The sequence below is a fragment of the Cygnus olor genome, chromosome 1 (assembly GCF_009769625.2).
Source record: "Cygnus olor isolate bCygOlo1 chromosome 1, bCygOlo1.pri.v2, whole genome shotgun sequence".
Lineage (NCBI taxonomy): Eukaryota > Metazoa > Chordata > Aves > Anseriformes > Anatidae > Cygnus > Cygnus olor.
The window spans coordinates 46,698,093-46,726,046 of NC_049169.1; the positions used below are offsets into that span (position 1 = coordinate 46,698,093).

The following is a 27,954-nucleotide window of genomic DNA, read 5'->3' on the forward strand; positions in this document are numbered from 1 at the left end:
TATTTCCTGGACCTAGCGCTCTGGTAGCTAGGTGGCTGTGATTTATATCCCTCACAGTAAAAATCCTCTTATTTTAGGACGAGAAAATGTCCTTACTAATTTCATATTCAGTCCACTGTCTTGTGATGGCATGCATCTTAGAGTAGGGTTTATCATTGGAGAATGTGCCCAACATGGAAATCATATTTCATAAAAAGAGATTATAGATATCTACAGAGTAGAAAACTAGACTTGCAAGGAGAAAATCAGGGTTCAGTTCCCTTCTGACTAGTCTTGTGCTCTCAGCAGTCCCCTTCGTCTGGTGGCATCAGCAACACCTACCAGGAACTGTCTGGCCAGACAGGAAAATGGACACATTGCCTTTAATTACATGAGTCATTAAGTAATGAAATTGTTTGATCAGCAAAGAAATTCTATGTTCTATTTCTTTTATAGATTAGATGAACCAGATTCACATAGATAAAACCCTTTCACTTTCAAAATACCTAGTATCTGCAACAGTATCCCAGACACTCCCTGTTAACATATTGTAACAACTATGGATGAATGATTTTCTGCACATAGTAGGCACAGAGAAGGACCAGACATCCCTCTCATCAATGCCAGCATAGACTGGAAGTAATTCTATTAAAGTCAGCATGGACTTGTCAGACATTGCAAATCCATATTTCCCATGGAGAGAAGACAGCAGGAGATGGAGGCAGGAATTTGGTAGGACGGAAAAAGGCAATTATATTAGGAAAATGTGTCAAGGTAGGGTACATGTATACTACACATATATATGAGAAGGGTAATACATTCTCATTCATTTGTTGGGAAGGTCTGATAAAGATTCATTGGTATATATCTGTTTTTATTTGCCTAGGTTCATCCCAGTTGGTTTTCCCTTTGTCCAAGGAACTTCACCTCCAAATTAGCCAAATATCAGGGTACTCTTTCTATGATTAATTATACTGGCATACACTTGTTTCAATGAAAGATTTGGCTGAGCTCAGTTAAAATGTCTCCATCCAGCTCTGTTTCTCCACTGGCCTTTTATATCAGATGGGCAACTTTTTTGTGAAGAGCTGCTGCCTGTGCTCACTATGCAATGGCAATCGTAACTTTATTTACCAGACAGAGATGATACATGCATAACCTTATCCTTTGGCCATTGACCGGTATGATCCAATATAAAGGGGTCTCTGGAGGAGAGAGGTGTGAAAGACTGGGGAAGTAGCTGGGGAAGAAACTAGCAAAGTTCTTAAGAGAAACAGTTTCCAAAGTCTATTGTTTTCAATGCAGGAAGCAACATAAGTCCTTTAAAATGTCTTCCTCCCCACACATGTCTGAAAAGCACTTGCTGAAGTGGCTAATAGAAAAAGAAGGTGCTTGGTGCAAGGCAAGGTGCAAAGCAAGTCAGATCAGATGTGCAGTCCTGCACCATCCCCTCACACTGCTCTCTTGCAGGCCTCCTTCTCACATCTCCTTCCCTGTCTTTTGGGAAGTTTTGCCTCTTCAATTACTATTTCTGGAGAGCAAAACTTCTACAGAACTTGGGGGTTGTTTCACATGCCATCTTTGCACATCATAATTGGGAAATGTGTTAAATCAGCTGTTAGCATCAGCAGTCAAAGCATGCTGACTGAGACCCATGAGGTGTGGAGTCCCCAGCTGGGACTAACAAACCACCTCAGTGCTGGAAGCACAAACTGGGAAGAGCAGTGAGAGCAGACAAGGGGTGGCTGGAAGTGGAGAGAAAAGCTCAGCAGGGATGCAGGGAACCTGGTGCCCCAGTGTGGTTGGCAGGGTGCAAAACACAGTGCAGAGCCAAATGCAGCTCCTAGCTTCCCCTGGTTGTAATAATATCTATTAGTTTCACTGCAGAGTAGAGCTGAGTATACTTTTAAGGGTTTGGAGGTCATTTTTTTCATGACATGGTCCAGATGATCAGAATGGCCCCTTAGGCCAATAGGACCAACCTTAAAACTCATGTAAACAAGGTTAACAGTGAGGTAGTGAGCATTTTTACTCACCTTCCCAGACAGTATGAAGCAGCTTGAAAAGACAATGACAAAATAATAATAATAAAATAAAATTAAAAAATCACAGAATGGAACTTTTCAAAATCAAGAAGGACTGCTTCATTTTCACTTGCAGATGAGAATTTGTAACATTTCTTGTCATCAGATGTTTCGGGCATCTTACCTCACACAACTAAGTGCAGTATTCACTAAGCCATACAGGCACTCATTTGTTCATTTGTTTCAACCTAGTGCCTGTCTCTCCTCTCTCTCAGCCCCAGCCATCCAATCTCATGGATCTTGATAAAAATATTAAGGTTAGAAGAGCCTCTTATTTGTTTTCCATGGAACAATCCCAAATTCTTAATTCTTAAGGTTTTTATTCTGCTTCAATTAGTTGTTGGCAGTGACCTTGCTTTCATATATCTTTTTCTGAGTAACATATGTGAACAAGAAATCTATAGTACACTTATATTTTCACCAGAACCCCTGCTACCCTGCCTTGTCTGCCCAGATGCACACACTGCACTCAACGCCACCTTACTCCACAGTTTGGTGAACTCCCCCAAGTTGCTCTTCACTAAATTGCACCGCTGAACACAACCTGCAAGCGTTCTCATCTCACCTTGTCTGACACTTCAGCTGTACGCATGCAACCGCTTGCACTGATCTGTAAACCCTCCAAAATTGTCTGACCCTGCCACTGAACTCTGCTGAGGTCTGCAAGAGCCCTGGGTGCATGTGTGTGTGACCCAGCATTTCCCCCTGCAGGAGCAGTGTGAGGCAGGGAACCCAGCTCTTTGTCCGATGAAGCTTTGCTTATAGATCCCCAAAATAATATTATTAAATTCCATGTTTTGCAGCAGATATCATCATGACAGGGAACTTTCCCAGCCCTTCCCAAAGCACATTCCCAGGGCTAGGTCCAGAAGGAACCTTTGTGGAACAATCTCCTCTGGCTGTCCCTGGAAGAGCTCTTACTTGCCCTCACACTGCAGTGACAGGAACAGTGACCAGGACAAAGCCCACCCTTCACACAGAAATCCCTCCACTCTGCCTAGAAATCCTGGCTGTGCAGAGAAGTTTCTGAGCTTGCAAAGCCAGAGAGCTTCTCCAACTGGCAAGTTTGATTTTTAAGTCAAGACCAGGAGTGCTTTTCTCTGCCAGGGAGGTGACTTGGTGAATCCCATTAACCACTCATCTCTCCTGGCTATCTGCAGGTACTATCAATACACCTTTCACTGCCTCTCCTGGGACGGCTGAGACACTTGGCAATTAATTTGCAGGATCTCAAGCAGAAAATTATCTCTCTGTAGAACGAGCAAACCCTGACTGGTCTCCATTTTATGACAGACAGTGTAGAAATGGCTGCTATTCTCATGAAATCCTGAGCGTGCACCCTTCTCTCCCACTTATCCCTTTTCACTCCTTCTGGGATTCCTGTAGGTAATAAACGGCAGTGCTGTAGCACAGAGAAATCACAGCCTAAGCATGGCCGGAGCTGCACCCAAAACAGAGCAGCTTTGAGGGAGCCATTTGATTACTGCTGCCCACATCTGGGTGAAAAAGCTGGCTTCAGCCAGCTCTTTGGTGCAGGCTCAAATAACATTGTACACAGAAATTGTTTCCTTTTTCCTCTTAATTTTCACCGTGGAAAGCAGCACCTTAAACACATGAGAATCAGGAGTTGCACATTGCAGAAGAGAGAGTTTCTGTTTTCTACATGTAGAGAAACATTGAAGCAAATATGTTTTATTGGTTATTTTGATTGTGGGTCTGGAGAATAGGATCTATTCCAAGTGACACCTGTCATTTAAAGCCTTAGCAACATGAAAATTAAATAAAAGTCAGTTAACTTTTAATTTATTTCCATCAATTTATTTTCCAGAACCACTAAACTCCAGACTAGAGAATACACTCCTTAGAATTTAAAGCATATCATATTATAGTTCTTTACAGATACTTGGAATTTCCTTATGAAATTAAAATCTATTGCTATGGACGCTCATGTTCAATACAAGTAACTATGCCTCTTACTATACAAATCAAGAAGAAAAAAGTTCTAAATGATAAAAAGCTTTTTCTTGGAACAGCTTCACCGTGAACACTTGTAAAAGAATATCAGAAATGATAATAAAACATAGATGCAAAAATTAAATCAATGTTTACAAACCAAAATGTTTTCTATACTTTCTATTTCATATTTATCTAAAATAAAATGTCTAGCTTTCTGTAAATACTGCAGTTTGCTTTGCATTATTATAAATCTCCTAAGATCTATTGTAAGAGGACTTTTCCTTGACTGTGGGGTGGGAACTTTGTGAATTGATCAGGTATGTGAATAATAAAGAACAACCACATCAGTTCGATCCAGTGTCACCAATTCTTTTTCCCCACTTCCAGGTGAGCTAGCTCACAGCAACTCAGCAGCTTCAGACTTACATAGTTAACAAAATTGAGAACATCAATCTTTCCTTAAAGTTCCCACAAAAGTGGTTAATTCATAATCAGGGCATGAGCAATAGATTTCTTTCCTCCCACTTAACATTAAAGTAACATTAATTATTTAACATTAATAAAAGTAATGTTAATTATTTTACCAAAGGAAATGTATTCTCCCAATTTCCCACTCCATTAAATCCTCACTTATACTTTGAACAAATAGACCCTAAAAATAAACCAAAGCAAACCCCAGAACCCCTGAAAGTGCTCTCCTGTCTTGGAATGTCCTGGCAAAATCTGCCTGTGTGTCTATTTCAGATACTGATATAGCCTCCAGCAGCAGACTTCCTGAGTACCTCTGTGTATTAAACGCATTTACTGCACAGCCTCTTTGTGCCATTATCTTGTGAGTCAGACGAACAAAGCACAGTGTTTGTCTGCCCTAATTTGAGTATCGAAAGTCAGATGTCACCCCAGGCTCACCTCCTCAATAACCCTCTGGAAGCACCCCCTCCTCCACCTCCTCCGCCAGGGCAGTGCGAAGTTGTCAGCTCAAAGGAAAATATCTTAATATTGGATCAGAGTCAGGTGAGACATATCCTGGCCTTGGAGATTTACATAAAGTGCAATACTGGAAAAAAGATCTCATCCTTCAAGCCCAGTTAACTACTAGATTATTCTTTCTTGTCCTCAGTTCAAAAGTGAGCAACAGAGCAACAGCCATTGTTTCAAGTTGAATTTTGAAATATACCCTTTTTATGCTCCAGAATTGCTGTCTAGTTAACTAGACAATTTTTTTTTTTTTTTTTTTTTTTTGGCATATGGAGAAGTTACAGACCATTTCACAGAACACATGATTTATATAGCATTTGGGAGGGGTTCCTTTATTTACACTTGTATGTATGTTGCCTTCATTCACAATGTTCCTGATAAAACCAGACAAGATTAGTTATATTTGTTACATTTTTATTGTTTTAGTACATACCAGTTAAATTTGGTTCATAATTCTATTATTCCAATAGAATACTTTGAGGTGAATCTCAGAGGCTCAGTGCACTGAGAGTCCATCCCAGTTCCATTTTTATGCACAGGTTGAAAGGGATTACATGGCAGTTTAATGATTCAGTGTACTTGCTGCAGGAGCATCAAGTGCCATACATGTTTATGAGGTAAAGAAAAAGGCAGCTACAAAGTACAAATGGTCACAAGGACACCAACAGAATCAATATTTGGAGGGAGGAGTAAGTAACCTGACAGGAGGTATGTCATAAGAGCTAGTTAAGCACTTGGGGGGAAAAAAAAAAAAAAAAAAAAGAAAAGTAATTAATCTTTTGTAATCTGTTTATAAATAGAGCCTTAATGCAAAGTCTCACCTTAAAAATCTATAAGGATTTGAATAGCCACCACATCAAAAATGTCCTCTGGCCACTTTTACTGATAATGCTTTTGATGTCCCTAGCTGAAAAGTTACACCTTTCCAAATCTGGCCCAACTAACACCATCAGCCAATCAAGGTGTTTGTAAATGTAATTACAATAGACACCAAAAAAAGGATCTATTTGACACAGATATCAGATACTTCCCATGCTTCCAAATAAGGAATACATGCTCAGCAAAGAGATTCCTTAACCACACACAAATTATTATGAATGCACTCGAGGTTACAGAAAGCCTTACGTAACAGAAATCCTTTGGGTAATGTCTTGCCTGAACCTCGTATTTGTTCACCTGCCAGCCTGGACAGAGAACCCCCTGCCATCCTAGTCTGGATGTTGATGTGTTAGTGGTTGGCCACTTGGCAGCAGCTTTTGAATAGATGTTCAAATGATGCATTTGGATCTTAGAAGGCTTCATGAATCCAGTAAAGCTACAACTGTAAGGGACAATCCCTTTCCATCACCACTTTCATCTCTTATGTTTTTTCAAATAAAAAATAATGTTTCTATTTAAAAAAAAAAAAAAAAAAAACCTCAAGTTTGGCAAAATTGCTCCTCTGGTTGGATTACACCTTCAGAAAACGTGCTAAAATCTTATTGCACAGAGTTCTTTTTTTTTTTTTTTTTTTTTTAAACTATGACAAGAGAGTGAAATTGCTCCTGCTTTATCATTTACTGCTTAAGTGCTTAAGGTGGATCTGAACTGGGCGGTTTCATGTCAGAAAGATGCTTGATTGATTTTAGGATAGAATCTTGAACGTTTTATAGATTTTTTTTATACACCAATTGAAGTAAAAAGTCAACTCTGATTGTACAACTGCCTGCTTAAAAGAAAAAGAACACGACATTTTTTGCAGACATTTGTTTCCAGTCCTTATGAGTCTCCTGGTATGTCACTATAAATGGGGGAAAACATGAACCTGAAATATTAATGGCTTTGTTCTCATTTTCTTGTCTTAAAAAAAGGCAAGATAAAATGAACCGAATTCAAAGTTGGTGTGATCCTCATGAATTTACATTGATGATAAAAATAAAGAAAATTGAATGTTTATACTTTGGTGAGCTACAGTATCTTGGATAAAACTGCATTCTATATCCTCCTGAATATTTTTCTTTTTGTAAATTCCAGTGTTAGGCTGTTTGTTGAACTTTCTCATTAATAACTCTTAAAGTAAGAAAATATAACATTTTATCTGATACTATGAGTGAGAACACACTGTAAACAGAACACAAACTTTAAAAACCTTCCTTGGATAGTTTCCAAATCCAGCAATGAAGCACTGAGTCTTTTATTTCCTTAGTTTAAAAGCCCATTTAGGATATATAATTTCTCATTTCCAGCAAGAGCCTTTTAAAACAAATTTTATTTAAAGAGCTGTAGTGCCTACCACACTGGACCATGCTGACTTTGTCTGGTAAAGCCTCCCACTGAAACGTAGTTTCTGATGTGTGGAGATCACAGCTTGTTTCCATGTAGTTGAAATCCCAGCTCAGAGTTTGTCTTATGTACGAGGCACATCTTTTACCCAGAGAGTTGCCAGGATAGTTCTCCTCCCAGAAAGCCTTGTGTATATTTCCCCAGAGAAAATTCTCCAGTGAACAAGACCAAGAGGCGGTGGTACCCACACTGCCCCGGCCTGTTTGTGGGTGTTTGGGGCACCCCACAGTGCCTCCCCACCCAGTCAGGCCAGCCCTGTACATGGGGCCATGTGGGCAGCTGCTCTGACCATATCCTGCCATCCCGTGAAAGTCTCATCTCTGACCAAAGCTTAATTCTCCTCAATGAGAGATTATTTTTCTGTATATGATCTTAAATCATCCTGACAAAACAAGCCTGTGCCTGGAAATTAACTTTCAGATTTCCAGTGACAATGAGGATGGATCTTACTCTTGTCACCCACAGGTTGCGAAGATGGATCCTGTGACAAGGACTAAGAATCTGAAATTCATTTTAATATCTGATATAACACCATCCATTGGAATATATCTAAGTTAAAATTATAATATTGGAAAACTTTAAATTAGGTCAAACTTCAGCTCCGAATTCAAATACATTCAAGGGCTTAATGTATACCAGCAAGACAAGTAATATTGCATGTGCTTTCACACTTGCTGTTTGAATGCTGAATTGATATTAAAAGTAAGAATGTTAAATAAGTGAATTTCTTTTTAATCAAGAGTTGGTATTGCCTTTGCTTTGTGTTAGAGGGCCATGAAACTACCTCAGCAAAACTGTTGGTGTTTGCAGCCTCTGTAGCCCACTCCCCCTCAGCACCCACACAGCTAAGCTACTTGGCTATCTGTTAAAAAGTTTGACTAGCTGGAGTCTCTAAGATAACACAAAGAAACAGGAAAAAGCTTGATAAATCCCTCTTGAATATAATGAAAAACCTCAAGGAAACTGCTTTAGAAAGTTTATTTACCAGAAAAAAAAAAGTCAGCTTAGATGTCTTTCCACAAGGTTTTGTTCTTCCACAATTTAACAGCAAGGTTGACTGCTAAAAAGAAAAGCCGTTTGAGTTGCTACAAGCCATGTAATGAAATGGTGGCTTTTCTTACAGTAGAAACTAGAGCTCTGCGGACTCTCTCACCAACAGACCATCCTGACATCCTGCTGGACCATTGGGAATCCTTGTGTTTTTCCATCTTAGAGAGTGACTGTGACATATGGGGAGAAGTGATGACGTGTCTTGTTCTGTGTACTGGGCTGCTGGACACAGCTCTGGAATAAGCCAGTAAGAAATAAAATGAAATAATAAAATAAAATAATAAATAAATAAAAATAATAAAATAAAATAACACATAACATAACATGACATAACATAACATAACATAAAATATGAAACATAATAAAACAATATAGCCTGGAAAAAAAGACATAGTTAATGTGAAAATAATTTCTGGTTGGTATAAACATGAAATCTTCAGGCTTTGACATGATAGAAAACCTTCTCTATGCCTAGAGAGCAAGTAGCTTGCATTCTTGTTTCTTTTAAAAATCCCATTTTATGACAGTCAGGCTAGCATAGTCTCTACTTTGAACCCACCTCTCAAATATGTTTCATCAAAGCAAAAAGGTTGCCTACTGGAAATCTAATATCAAAGATATGGTGTTGTCATACAGGGTAGAGTAAAAAGTACAGGGAACATGTTTCCAACTTAACTGCGCATAGCAAGGAAGAATTTCAGTGATTATTTGTGTATGTGTGTGTGTATGTGTGAATGCAATTATACCAGGAAAAAAAAAATAACAAAACACTCCCCTCACCTTTTTACCTTCATCATCCACTAAGTTATCACTACACCTGTTCAAAAATATCTGTATAATTTCCCTTCACTTATTTAAGATCTAAAGTAGGCTGCAAATATTAGACATCATGTTTGGATAGTACAACACAGAATTGCTTGAATTAATTAATGCAATCTCTTTTCCACTGTGTCCAGAGTTGGGAGAAATAAAAAAAAAAAAAGTAACAGATGGGCAAAATAATAAATATTCCATTTTATTTTGACTTTTAATCACTTTCCCCATGTTGTATTAAAAAGAACATAGATAAACAGCCCCTTTTTAATATGAGCATGTTAAATATAACTTATTTCTTAGAAACAAAATTGACATAAATGATTGGCTTGAAATTCAGTTCGACAAAGCCAGGGTAGAGAATAGAAATTTTACTCAGAAGTTTGGAATTTTGTTTTGTAGATTCAACATCACAAATTATTGTGGGTAAGAATGTGGAGAGAGAGAGAGAGAGAGAGAGAGAGAGAGGAAGGAAGGAAGGAAGGAAGGAAGGAAGGAAGGAAGGAAGGAAGGAAGGAAGGAAAAGTAAGAAAGAGAGAAAGGAAGGAAGGAAGGAAGGAAGGAAAAGTAAGAAAGAGAGGAAGGAAGGAAGGAAGGAAGGAAGGAAGGAAGGAAGGAAGGAAGGAAGGAAGGAAGGAAAAAGAAGAAGAAAAAACAAAAACAAAAACAAAAACAGGATGTGGATGTGACCATAAAAAAAAAAAAAAAAAAAAAGGAAACAGATACCTGATTACTTGAGGTATGGGCATCTCTATAGATATGTCTCTTCAGACTCCAGTGCAACAACATTACCCTTTCCACCTGCAGCCCTCAGGATGTCTTTTCTCTGCCCTGTGCCATTGGCAGTGACTGTCTGCATAGCATGGGGATAGCACCGGACAGGGCGGGGTATCACCCCTGAAGCCTTCCCACCTGGAGGCTCAGCCTCGTGCTTGGAGGACAGCTGCCTCAGAGGCTGCTCCAGGCTGGGTATGGTTCCTCCTTCGGCACAAAAGTCCACCTCCAAACTCTTCTTTTGTCCTGTCTCTGAGATAATCATGGTTTTGTTCTTTTTTTGTTTGGTTGGTTGGTTAGTTGGTGGTTGTTGTTGAGAACCAGAGCAGTGTTTCCAAGGAGTGCTATGCTCCTGCTCTGAGGCATGACACTGACATGGCTGAAACATGCCTCCCATGATATCTCTGCCCCCATCACCATGCTGTGCGACATCTGCATCACATTCCCTATAAAAGACAGCACCTGTTCATCATCTCTTACCTTCAGGGTTATTCTTTTTCCTGGTTTTCTTTTTGAGTGGTAGTTTATTCAGCACAGCGCTTGTGAGCCTTTGATGGCGTGAGGTAGGAAATCATTGCACAAAGAGTGTAACTCCTGGCGATCTGAACTCTGCTTTTAACACAAAGCAACATTAGCTTTATCAAAAGACATATTGTTTCTACCTGCAGTTTAGAAGCTTTTTGTTTCTTTTTGCCGAGCCATTCCTTATGTTTCTTTCATCAATTGCCTTTCAAGAAAGGAAAGAATACAGCTTTCTTCCTTCAGAAGCAACCTGCCCAGACAAATCCCACTTGCCCTAGAAATCCCTCTTTGGGGTCAAATTTCTTTCTTGGATACTTGATTAGGGACCCTCAGAAAAATCAATGGGAACCTCTTTCAGTCCTTTCAAGTCTGGCCCTACTGAAGATAAGGAAATATAAAATTCCAACAGAAGAATCCACCTTTTCAGAAGAAATCCTTTCAATGTTTGAGGCAACTAGAAGCCTGTTTCTCTTTCACTTTCAAAGAAACAGGGCAGTACACTTAAGAGTAACATCCTAACTGTTCTTTTAACCAGATAAACAAATAAGCAGAAAAACATCATCTTGAGCCCTTAGTTAAAAAATTCTCTGAACATCATCTGCAAGAAGAAACAAAATATGGGATGTATTGAAAACACTGCAACCTTTTATCAGGATGAAATATATACACAGATATGTGGTTATCAATTTTGGAAACTTACATACTTGGAATAAATACCAGCACAGTCAAATACATTGGTGAAATGCAACTGAGTCTTTTGCGTGCTATAAACATATTGGTGCCATTACCTGAGTGAAATATAATAAGTTTAATGACAAATAATCAAAAGCTTTGAAAAATTAGTGCGCAGTTAGATCTAAAATGGCCAGGGTAATGAACAATTCTGCTTCAATATCATCTTTAGGCTATTCAGACTACCTATTCTTTTCACATAAAATAAATATGAAAAACTATATCAAGGGAAGAATAGATTTTAACAAGGTTTTCAATATAAATTTGGCAATATGTCCACGAAGAAAGTGCCAGTCTGACATGTGAATTGTTCACTTAAAAATAAGACCATTCTCCTAAACAAAACAACTATCCAATAAAGTGTCGTTGTTTCATAGGAATGTAGTCATAAGGAAAATATGAATTCAAAAGCTTTTTTTTTTTTTTTTTTTTAAATCTGCAACAATTCAAGCCCCAGTCAAATAAACCACTTTGTGTAGTTCCTTTCATTAGTCACATGCCAACACACATTGTTAAATTAGCAAAAGATCACACAATGCCTTCTAAATTAATGACCAGGCTTTCTTTGACTGCTCTGAGGTCAGGATTTCAAGTTGCTTCATTTTGTAAATGTTAAATGCATTTTTACCAAGACTTGTACTGCAGAGCTGGTACATAGCTTTGGAAGAATGATCTCAATCCTCTTTTGCCTTCTGCGTTGTAAGCAAAGGAGCTGGCACACATTTACAGGGCACAGTCTTTGCACCTCATAAAATTTTAAGTAGCAGGAAAAAGCCTAAATCTGTCTTAAGATGATATTAGATTTTAAGATGGTCATAGTGCTCAGTTTCCTAACTTGAACACATTTGATATAAAAGAAAGTAAGAGGTACATTGCATGAGATCCTTAGGAGAGTATAGCAAATGATTATTTTTAAGTGTAACTATTTTTAAAGGATAAAATTAATGTTTTCATGCTTAATTTTTTGAACAAAGCCTACAAATAGTCCCATAGTCATGAAGATCAAAACAGCCCACTGAAAAAATAGGATTTGCAGCATTTAAACTAATTATCTAGAGTCTTCTGAAGATTTCCAAGAAAGGATATTAAAAATGTTAAAACAAGAAAAATGAGTTTACAAGTTTGCTTATTTATTAAGTAAACAGCAAAACCTAATCATGAAGGTTTCAGTGGTTAGAAGTGAGCTGAAGTTTTAAAGAGACATTTGGAAAACAAATAGAAAAAGTCATCTGTTCCCTGCATTTTTAGGGAAAGAATGATCACATACTGCTTTCAAGGCAGCTGTGTAAACACACATACATTAAAAAATATTAAATAAATAAATAAGTAAATAAATAATAATAGTAAAGTGATACCTTGCACAAGAGAATGACAAATCTGCAGAGAAAATCAAGCAGCCTGGCAAGTTACCATAAGTAGTGCAAAACTGACAATATTAGACTACCATCATTAGCATACAGAGATACACACCAGAAGATGTTTGACTGGTGGAAAAAGAATATTTTTGAAAGAATCTATGTACAAATATACAAGACAAATGTTGGGCAGTGTACGGGTATGGAGTAAGATTTCTTTTGCTCTCTGCCTGCTCAACTGTAGCCATTCAATTAGTAATTTCCTGTGGTTGAAGGGTACCACATCTTTTCAGGATGGATGAAAAGCTGGGGATGCTGCTGGAGGGAACTGGTTGCAAATCAGGACATCACATCTGAGAGCAGGAATGGATCTTCCCTTACTTCTGCCTCAGCAAAGAAAAAGAAATACAGTCTGCATTACTGTTGTTGATTTGGGTTTGGAAGACACAGGCTGGAAATGAACATCTCCCAGTACACAACAATAATGCTTTCAAATATTAATGTTTCTAAAAGAGATGACCTTGTAATACAAAAGTCTTTGCATGCAACATAGGTCACAGCTGGAAGGTGAGGCTGTATCAAGGCTGAATCTGTGCTTTTCCTTGGATGTGGAGGATGCCCTAATGGCATCTTTTGAGGATTCTCAGATTTCTTATTAACATTCTTATCATTGTCCCAGAGCAAAGCATGTAGCTATGAAGACAGTGTTAAATCTGAACCTGTGTGCATACTTCAGCTTCTCCAGGATAATGCAGGAACCAAACTGGGCTGTAATCAGAGGCAGAGAAAGGACAGGTAAGGCTATGAAGCTGGGTAGAGAAGGGTGCTGGACATTAGGACACAAAACCTGCCAATGAGGGAAAACACATGCTGGAGATCAAATCAAGCAGGTGTGGTGAAGCAAAGAAAAGGGACTTATTTTCTCTTCTACCTGATGTGAATTGGGAGTTAAACCCTTCTTTAGGATAATTCCACCAATTTCTATTATTTATAAATGCCAGTATCAAAGCAGTTATTAGATATCTTGAAACAAACCACTAACTCAACAATGGGCTGATGAAAGTCTTGCATTGATATTCATCCAATGGATATCCAATTCATATCCATTTTGAAGATGCCAGCGTCTTCAAAAACACTTCATAACATGACCTGTTTTGCATAAGCTTACCCAAAGTGCATCTGAAACAGCTTTCACACACATCCTCTATTTCTTCTGATCATCTGGGGAAAACCAGATTCAGCCAGGAGTGCTGTCTTCATAGATATCACAGGGCCTGAGGCAATGCCTTCTGCCCCATCATGTCCAAGCAGGGCACCTGGGTCACTGGCACCCAATGGCAGCCCCAGGAGGAGAATGACAAATAAATACTGTATAAATTATTCTGTATCTCTAAGACTATATTGTTTATTTCTCTACAGCTCCCTCCTAACTAAACATTCCATGTCTTCAAACATGGAATAGGCATTGCAAAAACAACAACAAAAAAAGCAAACAAACAAAACCAACCAACCAAACCAAAACAAACAAACAAACAAACCAACCAAAAAACTCTACTCTTTGCTCTACTCTGCACTGGTGCAACCTCACCTCGAGTACTGTGTGCAGTTTCGGGCACCACAGTACAAAAAAGATATGAAATTACTAGAGAGTGTCCAGATAAGGGCTACAAAGATGGTGAAGGGCCTAAAGGGGAAGACGCATGAGGAGCGGCTGAGGTCACTCGGTTTGTTCAGCCTGGAAAAGAGGAAGCTGAGGGGAGACCTCATCGCAGTCTACAGCTTCCTCATGAGAGGGAGTGGAGGGGCAGGTGCTGATCTATTCTCTTTAGTGAGCAGTGATAGGACCCAAGGAAATGGTGTCAAGCTGCAACAGGGGAGGTTCAGGGTGGACATCAGGAAGAAGTTCTTCGCTGAGAGGGTTGTCGTGCACTGGAACAGGCTCCCCAGGGATGTAGTCACGGCACCAAGCCTGTCAGAATTTAAGAAGCATTCGGACTGTGCACTTAGTCACGTGGTCTGAATTTTTGGGTAGACCTATGTGGAGCCAGGAGTTGGACTTGATGATCCTTGTGGGTCCCTTCCAACTTGGGATATTCTATGATTCTATGAAAAAAAAAAAAAAAAGAGAGAAGAAATGGAAAAATAGCTGAGATTAGTAATCTAATCAGTTCATTATGAATAACAAATATTCTTGGGTTTACAAAGCAAAAGGTTGGATTTCTTTATTTGAGAATATTTATTACAGAAATTACATCACTGTCTTTATCTCTAGTTTGTGGTATGCACCTGCAGAAAAAATTAGTTCACTTCTTTTGCCGGCTACTAGTTTAATAATGTCCTATCCCATTTTCCTGTTAGAATATTACTTTTCCTGTGATTATAGCTGTGTCAAAACGTACTTTCCTTAAGCATGCAGAAGAAGCATAACATCTTTTTATGAAATGAAAGAAATTCTGAACTTATTTGAATTGTGCAATCCATAATAATGTAATACCTGCTCTGATACAGTGGCTTAGTGGCTAGATTCCTCTACAGTCTGAAATTCTTGTAACTACTTACCCCTGTGACACAGTCTCAGGCCCCACAACAGGCTAGTGGTGAACTTACAGTCTCTTATATTTTTATAGTCAGAATTATAAAGAATATCTTATTTCCCATTTCTTCCATTTATTTCATTCCTACAGTGTCATTAAGAAAATTTTCAAGTGTGTAACTTCAAAAATATTTAAGAATTGCACAAACCCCACTGTGTATTCTGAATGTTCTTGTGGAAATACTCATACAAAATTAAGAATGATGGTATTAGGGCTTTTGAAGAGCAATTAACGATGATGAGGCAAAATTTTGGATCTATTTACTTTAATGGTGAAATTCCCATTGGAATTCCCAATGGTTCTCCCTACAGGACTTTTATGATCTCCCTGTTTTTATCTCATCCATTCCGACAGTTGCAGAGGAATTCATAACTTGGTGAATTTCTTGATTCAAGAGAGGATGACAGTTGCTTGGCCAAGCTTGTGCAGATGAAATCAATGCCATGGTACTGGGCTGAGGGAAGCAACTGGACATGTTGTAAAGATGATTTTTTTTTTTCAATTGAAGTCTACAGGCTGGGAGCTGTGTTAGATCTGAGCTCATTTTAAGAGATAAAAAAGCATCAGAAACCCCAAAGCCTTTCCTGACTCACAGCTCTGATGTTGGCGTTCTGACACAGAGCTAACTATCTTACTGCTGGGCAATTACATAGATAATGAGCGGTGACTGGGAATGATTGTGGGGATTGACCAGAAACCTGAACTAGAAGAAGATATCTACTGGCCTCTGATGGATTTCCAGGCACTGATCTTAAATATACTATACAAGGCTTCAAATTGTATCAGACCACTCAAGCTCCTAGCTGGTCTCTACCAAAGCTTGACTGTACCAGCTCACCCCAGCTATGGCAGAGTCAGGGTGCCAGATGATGCAAAAGGCTTTAATCAAGTATATCGTGTTTTGATTAGATAAAGTCCTTTGCTGTTTATATGACACTCTTTTCTTTGGCAATACATTTCTTCAACAGTTTGAGGACCAGAAATTACTGTATACATCTCCTAATATTCTATTTTCCAATGTGAAAATATCTCAAATTCTGTCTAGGCCTCAGAGGAAAAAGACAAGTAAACACTGGAGAGGTGTAGTCCTCCAGGTTATTTTCATCAACTATACACAATTACTTCCAGTATATGATAATACATAAATATGACCTAGTATAACATATTGTAATGGATCATGAAACTGTTAAAAAGTACATTTAGGACTGTATATGAATGCAGTATAACCCTAACCCTAGCTGCACCCTAACCCTAACAGTGTGAGAATCCACTCATCTAGGTGGCATTACATTCAAAGAATGGAAAAAAAAAAAAATCCTTTTACAAGAATGAATCCTATTAAAAATGAAACTGTATGGAATGATCTAAAATAATTTTAATTACCAGAAATAAAACTTTCAGAGAAAAGGAACCTGGCTTTAAAAAAAAAAAAAAAATTCTTTGTGTTGTTGATGAACTGCATGAAGAAATTACAGCAAATGGTAAGTATTTGAGTCATCCATTCCAATTAAAATTTAAATTGAAAACTGGGTTCTAATGAAGAAGAGCTTAGTGCTGGTCTTGAGGGATCTCCTGTCACTGGGCAAAGGGAAAAACTGCACAAAGGCAAAAAAGATTTCGGTCAGGCATTTACTAGGTATATGCTTCACCGTAATACAAAAAGGAGAGCATGCTGCCTTTTTTTTGAAACAGAACCCGTGCAGGCACAGTTGCTCTTCATGGTACTGCAGTCCAGTGAGAAAAACCTTTTTACTTCTAGCAGAGGAGCAAACAGCAATAAAGGAGAAACAATCTCATAATTTTGCCCATCCTAGCAAAATCATTATGTTACTGTTACTTTTGGATTTTTTTGACAGCTTCACTCCACCAGCCCACCCAAATTGCTGATAATAAACATAATGGAGGTTGAGTCCAGACATATCTTCCAAGACCTGCACCTGCTCAGATACTGGTGTCTGAAGGGTCAACATTTGCTGAACAGCTACAATAAGCACTGAAGGAAGTGCAGGCTCTTTCAGTTTGAAAACATTAATACTTTTGTTTTTAAACTTTAAATTGATGTTTTAATGTGCTACTAAGTGTAATGAAACCAAAAATCCATCACAACCTTAAGCTAATAAATTGCCCAATGCTTTGGAAAATTCCCTATGCATTAAATGATAACCCGCAAAATGAATGAAAATGCTAAAGCCATAGCATCTTCCAAAAATAGCTATGTATCTTTAACAGTCTAATACAATATAATGGAGAATACAGCGATCGTATTGTATTTCTAAAGCTTGTTTCTCTGTTAGCTCAGAAGCACAAGTTTAAAAGAACATTTATAACATAATTCAGTGTCAGTACTTTCTACCAAGGGTTCTGAGTAGCTGAGACTTAAAAAAAAAAGGCAGAAAAATGTAGGAAGTGTAAAAAATCAATCAGATCACCTTAGTTTATACAACAAGATAGGTTACACAGTATTTCCCTATATGGGCATTTAATTATATTTTGTACAAGTGTAGTAAATTGCCTTCTTAAATCCTATTCTGAATAATGAAAAAAAAAAATCACAACAAAACAACCAAACAAAACCAACAAGCAAATAAACAAAACAAAAAAATGAACAAACAAAAAAACAAAGCTCTTGTTTGTTGCAGATGCCTCTCTGAAGTATTTTTTTTTTTTTGCTGTTGTTGTTGTTGTCCCCCCACCCCATCAAGGTATTAAATGTGGTATTAAAGCAGTTCTCTTTCCCTGGCTGTGAGCTTTCTGCAGATGAAAGTTAACTCCTGTCTTTCAAAACACTGTGAGTGACAGGTTGCATACCAGAGCAGAGAGATCTTGCAGCTAATCTATCACGAACAAAATGCAATGTCTCCCCACAAACCTCCTTCTGTTACTGTGCTCAGAAGGTTGCAACAGCAATATTTCTCTGGCTACATTTACAGTAGAGAATGCGGAAACCATAAAAAAATCACAAGGACAGATTTGACATAGACAACCAGTTGAGTTTGATTAAAATGTACTAAAATTGTATTTTTTTTCATTTAACAGTAAGCTTCTGTCAATGTTGTTTAATGTCAGTACTGTTAATGAAGTTGTCAAGCTTGTCACTTTCATTGAATACCAACTTTGCTAAGAAACTGGTACTACAATTACCTCCAGCTCTATACGATTAAATTCATCAAAGCACACCAAGGCCCCAGATTGTGCCAGACCTTTAAAGAATTTCCCCATGGCTTTGTAGTCCAGTCCATCAGAACAGTTCAACACAATGCAGTGCCAAAAGAAAAGAGCTTAAAAAGATCATTTTTTAATTTAAAATGTATAGGATTTGCCAACATTTACTGCCTGTTATTCAGCTTCTCCCACCACCACCCCCAGTTCTGGAATTTCCCCTTATTTGTCCAGTCTATAATATAGAACCAGATCATGTAGCTCTTAACTAACTCAGTCTTTCACAGTAGCATGTGAGATGCACTTATGCACAATTTTAAAAATAAATTTCTAACAGCAGGAAAATAAAACAAAAAGAGGAGCAGTAGCAGCAGTTTCATGCCCACCCAGTTCCAGCACTTGACTATACTCCTCACCATCTGAAAGAAAAATCAGTTCTTTTACAGAAGTCACATAACTTCCAAAAAAAAAAAATGAGAGGAGAGGAGAGGAGAGGAGAGGAGAGGAGAGGAGAGGAGAGGAGAGGAGAGGAGAGGAGAGGAGAGGAGAGGAGAGGAGAGGAGAGGAGAGGAGAGGAGAGGAGAGGAGAGGAGGAGTTTTGAAGTTTAAAACTCTCAAGTTTAAAACTAGAGAAGAGGTGAAGGAGATATGCCTCTTGGTTAAAAATTCAGTGAGAGAAGCGAGACTCTTGGATTCCTCTCCTTTCTCTGCTGACATATGGAAACCCTCCAGCACAAGGCAAGTATTCTCACCACAAGGTACTTGGGTGAGAGAGAACCTCTACCTCCATCTCTACCTCTTCCTCTCCCACCTTGCTGCCTGGTAGTCCAGGGAGGACCAAGCATGTGGAGAGGAACCTGACTCTAGCTGTGCAGCCCAAGGGCAGGTACCTCTTTGGGTACATCTAGGGCCAGGCATTTCCCATTTGCATCCCCAGGGGACACACAAGCCATATGGCAAGATGTCCAGTTTTCAAGTCATTGATTTTTGTACTTTGATGTTCCCCAATTTTTCAAGTTGATGGTTTTGCTATATGTCCTTTATACCTACCTGGAAATAGTCACCATCTCCTGAAGAGCAAGCAGGGGAAAACACTATCCACAAATGTGTTTTTGTAGGAATTAAAATTGCTATGAAAACAAAGACATAAGACACAAAAAATCTAAAAATAAGCATGTTGACTTACACTATGCTGGAGACACATTTCTTTCATTGCTATACGTGGGTTGAAGATTGGAGAACGTAAAAGCGTGAATGCTATACCACTGGCCAATGGTCAAATGGTCAAAGCCCAGTTTACAACACAGTTTTGTCTAAAGTGCAGTGCTTGCTGGGGCTACATATTCTTTCTGGAATAAAATTCTCAAAAATATCCACAGAAAAGGGATATTATGAGGAAAATAAAGTTGTGAGTTGCATTGCAGGCTTAAGAACATGTTGTGATTTCCAGCTTTGTGATTTCCACTATATCTTCCACAAGTAATGACCTCTTTTGAAAGGTTAACACAGAAGCAAAATTCTGTGCACATACAATGCAGCTGCAGAGAAGATGTTTCCTCCTGACTAACTACCTTCTGCAGTTCTCTCCCTGGTCTATGCTTATAAATAAAACACATCTAAACTTCTCAGGTTTGTACTTAAAGACAAGTGAAATAGATGGGCATTTGCAGACGTATCACCTGTGGAGCCATTAAGCTCCAGCTCATAGAGATGCAGAAAGAACCAAGAGAGGTCTCCCCTGCCATTTTCTGGAACTTCAGCTCCAAAGTATATGGAAGTACAGGAGATACAGAAACGTTCTAAATGGATCACACCAGTAGCCCTTCTAATCCACCAGAGGTCAATTTTTCACATGAGCTGGTAAAGACTACGTAAGTAGGCCTCAGGACTGAGAGGGAGAAGTGACAAAACAAGCAAGCCACCATGGATACGTACTAGCAGGAGTTATCTGGTCAGGCCCTGCCATTTTGTAGGAAGGGACCTTTTCAAAATGGGATCAGAGATGAGAAAAAGAAGAGAATAATGGATCAAATTCAGTGATTATCTTAGACATCTGCGTACTAATACATGAGGTTTGTGAGAGAAACAAGAGAAGCTTGAAGTCTTCACATGTGTTGTGGTTTAGCCCGGCTGGCAGCTAAACACCACACAGCCGTTCGCTCACCCTTCCCCCTCCCTCTCTGGGATGGGGTAGAGAAACAGGAAAGTGAAGTCTGTGAGTTGAGATGAAGACAGTTTATTAAAACAGGAAAATAATAACAATAATAATAATAATAATAGTATTAATAATAATAATGTGTACGAAATAAGTGATGCACAATGCAATTGCTCACCACCCGTTGACCAATGCCCAGCCTATCCCCGAGCAGCCGGCCCCCTCCCCACCCCTATATATTGTTCAGCATGACGTCAGATGGTATGGAATACCTCTTTGGCCAGTTTGGGTCAGCTGTCCTGGGTCTGTCCCCTCCCAGCTCCTGCTGCATCCCTAGCCTGCTCGCTAGCAGGACAGAGCGAGAAGCTGAAAAGTCCTTGGCTTGGTGTAAGCACTGCTCTACAACAATTAAAACATCAGCATGTTATCAGCACTCTTCTCATCCTAATCCAAAACATAGCACCCTGCCAGCTACTAGGAGGAAAATTAACTCTGTCCTAGCTGAAACCAGGACAACATGTGATCAAAATTAGTACTTACTTGGCCTAAGAGGCTGAGTCCAATCACACTCCGAGAACTAACATATGAAAGGATATGAAACTCGCTTGAGAAGTAAAGGTAGACAAAAAGTGAAGGATCAGGTATTTCAAATATAAAGAGACATTCATTTACTCCGAGGTCCCAGAACATAGAGGGCTTTTGAGTAGCTGAAGAACTCTTAAGTAATAATTAAAAGGAAATACATGTGGTAGTTATCTATTAAAGCTATCAAAACTGAATGATCTGACAGAACATGCTCTTACGAGCAATGTGCAGGATCATTTAAATGAAAGGATCTGGCGGCACTCAAGCATTTCAACTACTCAGGCAACTAATGGAAACTGGATGTACCAGGAAACAGAACCCTGTTCTTCTCCAGATGCTCTGACAACTACTACTTGATAGAGATAGCAAAGAAACTGGCAGGAGAAAAAAAAATATTTCTAGATTTGATTCTAACTAATGGTGTGAATCTTTTGAAAACTTGAATGTAGAAAACAAGTTTAGTGGGCATCATTATAGAGAGAGAACAACAAAACAGAAACCAGTAAGCTTCAAGATAATCTCAACAAATTGACTGACCAGATATCCAGGAGCGAAGCTGAAGAGGAAAAAGAGTTCATGAAAGATGGCGGTTCTTCAGCATGACTGTACCAAGGACACAAGCGCAAATCAAAATAAGGAGAAAGTGAATAAGAGAGTTCAGTAAACAATAATCTTTTCACTTAGCAGAAATACTTCAGGACACATACAGGAGGCAAAAATGATGTCAGTTTACTGACAGGCTTACAGGAGTAGCATAAGACTATAGGGATAGACTCACAAAAGCATGAAATGAGATAAAACTATGAAGTGACATGGTGCATAACTAGAAATCATTCAAGAACATGAGTAATAAAAAGAGATGAAAGAAATTGCTGGATCACAAATTGCAAAGGAAGAATTATCAACGGGTAGTGATGAGAAGACCAGAAGTACTGCTTCTTTTCTATCTGTCTTTACTAGAGAGGCCAGCTACAATATGATGGCCACCAATACCAAGAACAGCAGGATAATGTTTATATAATCTTTCTGGATTTCAATAAAGCTTTTGATACTGTCTCTCACAGTATCCTTCTGGACAAAATGACCAGAACACAGTTAGATAAAAGCATAGTAAGATGGGTGAACAATTGGCTGATGTGTTGGGCCCAGAGGAGTCTTGTAAATGGGGTTACATCAAGCTGGCGACCTGTCACTAGTGGGGTTCCCCAGGGCTCCATTTTATGACCAGTCATCTTCAATGTTTTCATAAATGATTTGCATGAAGGACTTGAAGGTTTTTTGAGTAAGTTTGCAGATGATACCAAACTGGGTGAAGCTGCTGACTCTGTTGAGGGTGGTGAGGCCTTGCAGAGAGATCTGGATAAATTAGAGAGCTGGGCAATCACCAACAATATGAAGATTAAAAAGAGCAAGTGTTGGATTCTGCACCTGGGAAGGGGCAGCCCTTGTTATATGTACAGAATGGGGGATGAGATGCTGGAGAGGAGCCCTGCAGAAGGGGATCTGGGGATTTTGGTCCACAACAAGCTGAATGTGAGCCAGCAGTGTGCCTTGGAGGCCAGGAGGGCCAACTGTACACTGGGGTACATCAAAAACGGCATTGCTAGTCGGTCAAGGGAAGGGGTTGTCCTGCTCTACTCTGCGCTGCTGTGCCCTCACCTTGAGTACTGTGTGCAGTTTTGAGCACCATTGTATAAGAAAGACATAAAGATGTTAGAGAGTGTCCAAAGGAGGGCAACAAAGATGGTAAGGGGTCTAGAGGGGAAGACATACAAGGAGCGGCTGAAGTCACTTGCATTGTTCAACCTGGAGATGTGGAGATTGAAGGAAGATCTCATTGCAGTCTACATTTTCCTCATGAGGAGGAGCAAAGAGGCAGGCTCTGAGATCTTCTCTCTGGTGACCAGCAATAGGACTCAAGGGAACAACCTGAAGCTGCAACAGGGGAGATTCAGACTGGATATCAGGATATTCTTCAATCAGAGGGTGATCGCGCACTGGAACAGACTCCTCAGGAAAGTGGTCATGGCACAGAGCCTGCCAGAGTTCAAGAAGCGTTTAGACAATGCTCTCAGACACATGGTCTGATTTTTTGGGTGGTCCTTTGAGGACCCAGGAGCTGGACTAGATGATCCTTGTGAGTCCCTTCCAACTCAAATATTCTATGTAATGTCTCAGGTTAAAGTAGGCAAATAAAAGGTTAAAAAATAATCAGCTGAATTACAGTATTCAAAGAGCTGGCTAAAGGAATGTCAGAATCTTTACCCATTATCTTTGAGAATTCATGGATGACGAGTGAGACATTAGAAAACTGAGATGGGACAATAGAAAAACAATATTTCTACAAGAGGAGCCAGAGAGCTACTAGCCTAATATCAAATGCCCCAAAAGCACTGGAACAAACTATTAAAGAAAGGACTATTTGTACACCCTAAAAAGAAAACAAGCAACAATAAATGTTGGTTTGTCAGGAACAATCACGTCAAAACAATCTAATTTCTTCCTGTGACAGGAGAATGACTAGTGGATATGGAACCTATAGTAGATGTCACAGACCTTCTCTTCAGTAAAACTTTTGACACTGCCTCATAAGAAAGCCCGTGAAAACTGTTCTGGGGGAAATTATTCCAGGCAGGGTGTAACTGTTGAAAAACATATTTAAATGCAGCTACCAGTGGTTCGTTATCAAACAGAGGACTATATCAATCAGGGTTCTGCACTGTATTGCACCTGAGTCTGCTGTTCTCTGATATTTCCATTAGCCTACTGGATGTCAGAACAGAGCCTAAAATCTTAAACAGCATACCGTGTTACTAATGTGAATAACCAATGCCCTGTTCTTTCAAAAGTGCTGATATGAGAGGTCAAGAAGCACACAAAGATGCTCACAAAATAAACAGCCAGCGCTGAAGAACCTCAAGCTAACATGCCATGTTAAGTTTTGAAGAAACTGAAGAGTAGCTGTTCATCAGTCGGAGAGGAAGGAGAAATGGGAATGATCTGTAATGAAAGACTGAACAAACTGGGTCAATTTATGAGACTGAGAGAAGAGAAAATAGCAAGCACCAAAAAAAAAAAAATGCTCATGCAAAAAAAGATTTTTTTTTTAATGGTTATGGATAAACAGGCCATGGAATGTCTATTCTTTTGTCTCAGAGAGATACAAATGTATGTGAGACACTGTTTTTTTTATTCCTGCTCTACAGAAGAGAGACTGACTAGGATGATCTCGACATCTTTTCTCAGATGATCTTTTCATGCAGTTCTAAAATCAGAGAAAGGTGCAAGGCCTATGTGACAACCTCTGACAAGAGAAGTTTATATCTATTTTTGTCACTTATAGGGCAGGAAGTTCAGTGTAGTGTCATGGGAACATACCCAAACTCTCTGTAAACATGGTGATCTCAAGTGACTGAAGTAACAGAGAGCATAATTCTGGGTGATATCTGTGTTCCATCTCTTGCTTGGTTAATATAGTCATATCCACAGAGTGCTCCATTTTGGATTGGAGGCATGCCCCTGGCAACAGGCTCATGCCCCACAATTTCAGTTTTTATAATCCTGACTAATAGAACTGTGTAAAAAGAGAATTCTATCCAACACAACTGTAGGTTTTCATTGTCCGTGCAAATGTTCAGTTCTTGTTTTAGCTCCTGAAATTTGGAAGTATCTTTAATGTCTGGGTATACTGGTTAAAGTACACTTTTTTATTTTTATTTTTAAAGTTGATCTTTTCTCAGTTTTACTTTGTCTTCTCATATGTGTTGTTTAGTAAAAGGGGCTACAAGAGTAAACCACCTCTTCTGGGCAATGCCCCTTCATACATAACAGTCCTGACATATTTTCAGACACTTCTAATTTCAAAATCTCACTCTACCAAAAACCGTACCAGAAACTTGTCTTTTGAAGTCCATTCTCATGTTATTATATCTTTCCAAATAAAAAGAGGACTGAGAAACAACATTAGAGAGGAAGAAGGGAATTTTTTAAAATCGTGGACCTGTTGAAGTTTTCAGTATTATTTTGCATCCAGTTCTTTAGATAGCCAGTATGACAGGATTGCTTCTTAATCTACTGCCCTCACATTTGCATATTAAGCAGAGGTTTAGTGACCTGTTCACAGAGGTATATTTTTTTCTTTTTTTTTTTTCCTTATTGATTATAGCTATTTTCAAAGTTACAATGTGTATGAATACCCTGATTATTCTCTCTTAAGCCCATTACCCATCTTCAACAGCAGTGATTTAATTTGCCGCTGTGCTAGCTGGTCCTTTCATTTTGGTCTGCCTGAAGTTCATACTTTCCTCCCTCAGGACACTAGGTTGGAGCCCAATGGAGCATGGTGGAGAGAAGAAAACTTTCCAAACGCAGTGACCAAACACCAGTGCGTTAACTCTAAAGAAAGGCCAGAACATCACTTTGACTTGTCTAGAACTAGACATGGGCTTAGAGCCTCTGTGGGTCTGACACATTGCCTTCTCTGTTAGAGCCACTTTAAATTACTTACAGAATCAGTAGTTATACCAGTGAGGGATTTTGCCCAGCGTGTGCTACCAGATGTTCCATGGCAAAGTTATTTTAATACACCTTTTATCTGTAATGACTGAAGGCAAGTGGCTCTCCAGTGGCACTGCATTTCAATTCCATACATGATGTAGAAAGCTACATTCACATGGTCAAAAACAGTGCATATATCTGGAGAGGGGGAGGAATTCTGACTAGAGACTTTTGCCTCTAGCAGCAACAGCAGCCCCAGCCATATCCATTGCAGGGATTCAAACAACAACTTGAAAACATCTCAGTCATTACAAGTATAAAATCCTGAGCATCACATGACACATGAAATGGGAAAGCCCACATTTCAGTATCCTAGAGTTTTTCATGAAATAACATTTCTTGCAGTGTTCATACATCTGCCTGTTCTGAAACAGCAACGTCGCCCTCAAATCTCTTTCAGTGTATGTTTTGTTCCTCTCCCTCTCCCTCCCTCTCTCATCTCATGCTTTTCTCACCATATTGCAAGCACTTTTGTGGCTTCTTAGCTTCTTCCCTTTGCCTAAAGTCTCTAGTCTCTTTTCAAGTCAGGAAGATTGAAGCGTTGTGACATTTTCACTGCTCAACAACTGACATCCTCAGAGATGTTAACACTTTTCCATTATTGAGCAAGGAGTGCTGAATAGTTGGATTCAGCTCTTCCAGGAACTGGAAGAGCAAGTTGCTGAGCACAGTCATTCCTATTCTTCAGTAATGGTTTTTAGCTCTTACTTTCTACCACAGATCTGTGATTCTCCTTGCATTTATCCATGAAGTACAGCCTGAGAGCAAGAGCAGAGCATCAGAGAAATGTCAGGAAACTCCTTTCCCTGAGAAGCCTGCACTGGCCTGAATGAGTAAACAAGGATCTATAACAGGGATTTCAGTAGCTGACTTTGGGCCCTTTGCACTGGTAGTCAGCCAAATAACATTTTGTTCAACTGGTAGAAATAAACACACTCTTAAAGTTTAGCACACACCAATAGTCAAGGTTAGTTAGAAATTGGAAACCAAGCATGGGATGTTTTGTTTCTACACGTATGTCTATGTTGGGACTTCTTTCTTTTCATATGCATGTACTTATGTACTTAAGAGATATTCATAATAAAATCTTCTGTCACCCACATGTTCATTTTCTTTATGAAAATACACTGTAATTTATGCTTTAGAAGCACTGGACTTTTATCTGACAGATACGTGAATTTTAGAGCAGTATCTCATGTCCTTATTTCTGTATTTCCTTACACTTTAATTTTATGATTTAAGAAGAAAATGAAAGACAAAAAAAAAAAAAAAAAAAAAAAAAAAAGATATCTAAGTGCCATCTGAATGTGTTATTATAAAAAGAAGCAAAGCTCCGGTCACATTACTGTATGTCACCAGCAAATACTAATAACAGTTTGTATGCATAATAAAAATATATGTTTATAAAACATCATATGTAGAATGATATAGGGATGAAAATAATCCCTCTGGGACTTATACTGTTATTGTTTCAATGAAATTCAGATCCTCTTTTCTCCACTAATTTAACAGCACACAAATTCGGAATCCTTCCAGTCCCACACTGTGCCTCAGAAATGCTTGTGTACACAGACTGCATTTCTTTAATCAGTGTAAATTCACCCTGCAATTTTCTCTCCCTACCACTACCCCCTTGAGCAACAGGTTAATAAATAAATAAATAAAGCCCATTTAGCTCTCTCTCAGTTGCGTGCAGGCAGACATCCTCTCCAGGTCTTTAGGTAGATGAGCAACTCTGCTGAATCCAGTGACTCACATACTTGTAATTATGTGCACCCAGGGAATCTACATCCTTAATTTGTTTTTTGCCTCCTGTGGTGTTTAAATCATGAGACTTCTTTTTTTTTCTTAAAAAAAAAAAAAAAAAAAAAAAAAAGACCTGCTTGTTGTTCTGGTTGTTCCTAGCAAGTTTCTCTTTTTCCTTGTTCTAGCTGGGTTTTCAGGTACTCCAACAAAATATAAGTCTCCCACCAGAGTCCTTAAAGAAGAAAGATTTCCAGGGTAAGTATACTATATTAATAAATGAAACCCAACCTTTTAAAAATTACACTGTCAGAAAAACCCATTAGGCTGTAAAAGAGTTGAAGTAAACATTAGATTTTAATATCTACTGCTGCTTAGATTTTTCTGAACTAAAAATCCCCAGTGAGCACTTAAAACTTCATTACTACGCTGAAAGGTTGTGAAAGGCTATTTAAAGGTTTTCAATTTTGCTGAAGTCTAGAGGTTATTACAGCTTGAAAGAATACAAACCCTAATATTACATGGAATGAAAGGAATCAAATTTATGTTCTCATCTCCCCTGTAGTTTAATCCAGTTCTATTAAATTCAATGGAGA

General features: G+C 38.8%; 1 long non-coding RNA gene across 1 annotated transcript in view; it reads right to left on the bottom strand.

Moving 5' to 3' along the window:
* Positions 1-8,283: 8,283 nt before the first annotated feature.
* LOC121069976 overlaps positions 8,284-27,954 on the bottom strand; it is a 43,432-nt gene continuing 23,761 nt past the window's right edge. Inside the window, exons 2-3 of the long non-coding RNA XR_005819797.1 lie at positions 10,437-10,565; positions 8,284-8,603 (exon numbers count right to left, since the gene is read on the bottom strand). This is a non-coding gene — a long non-coding RNA (uncharacterized LOC121069976). The remainder of the gene's footprint in view (positions 8,604-10,436; positions 10,566-27,954) is intronic.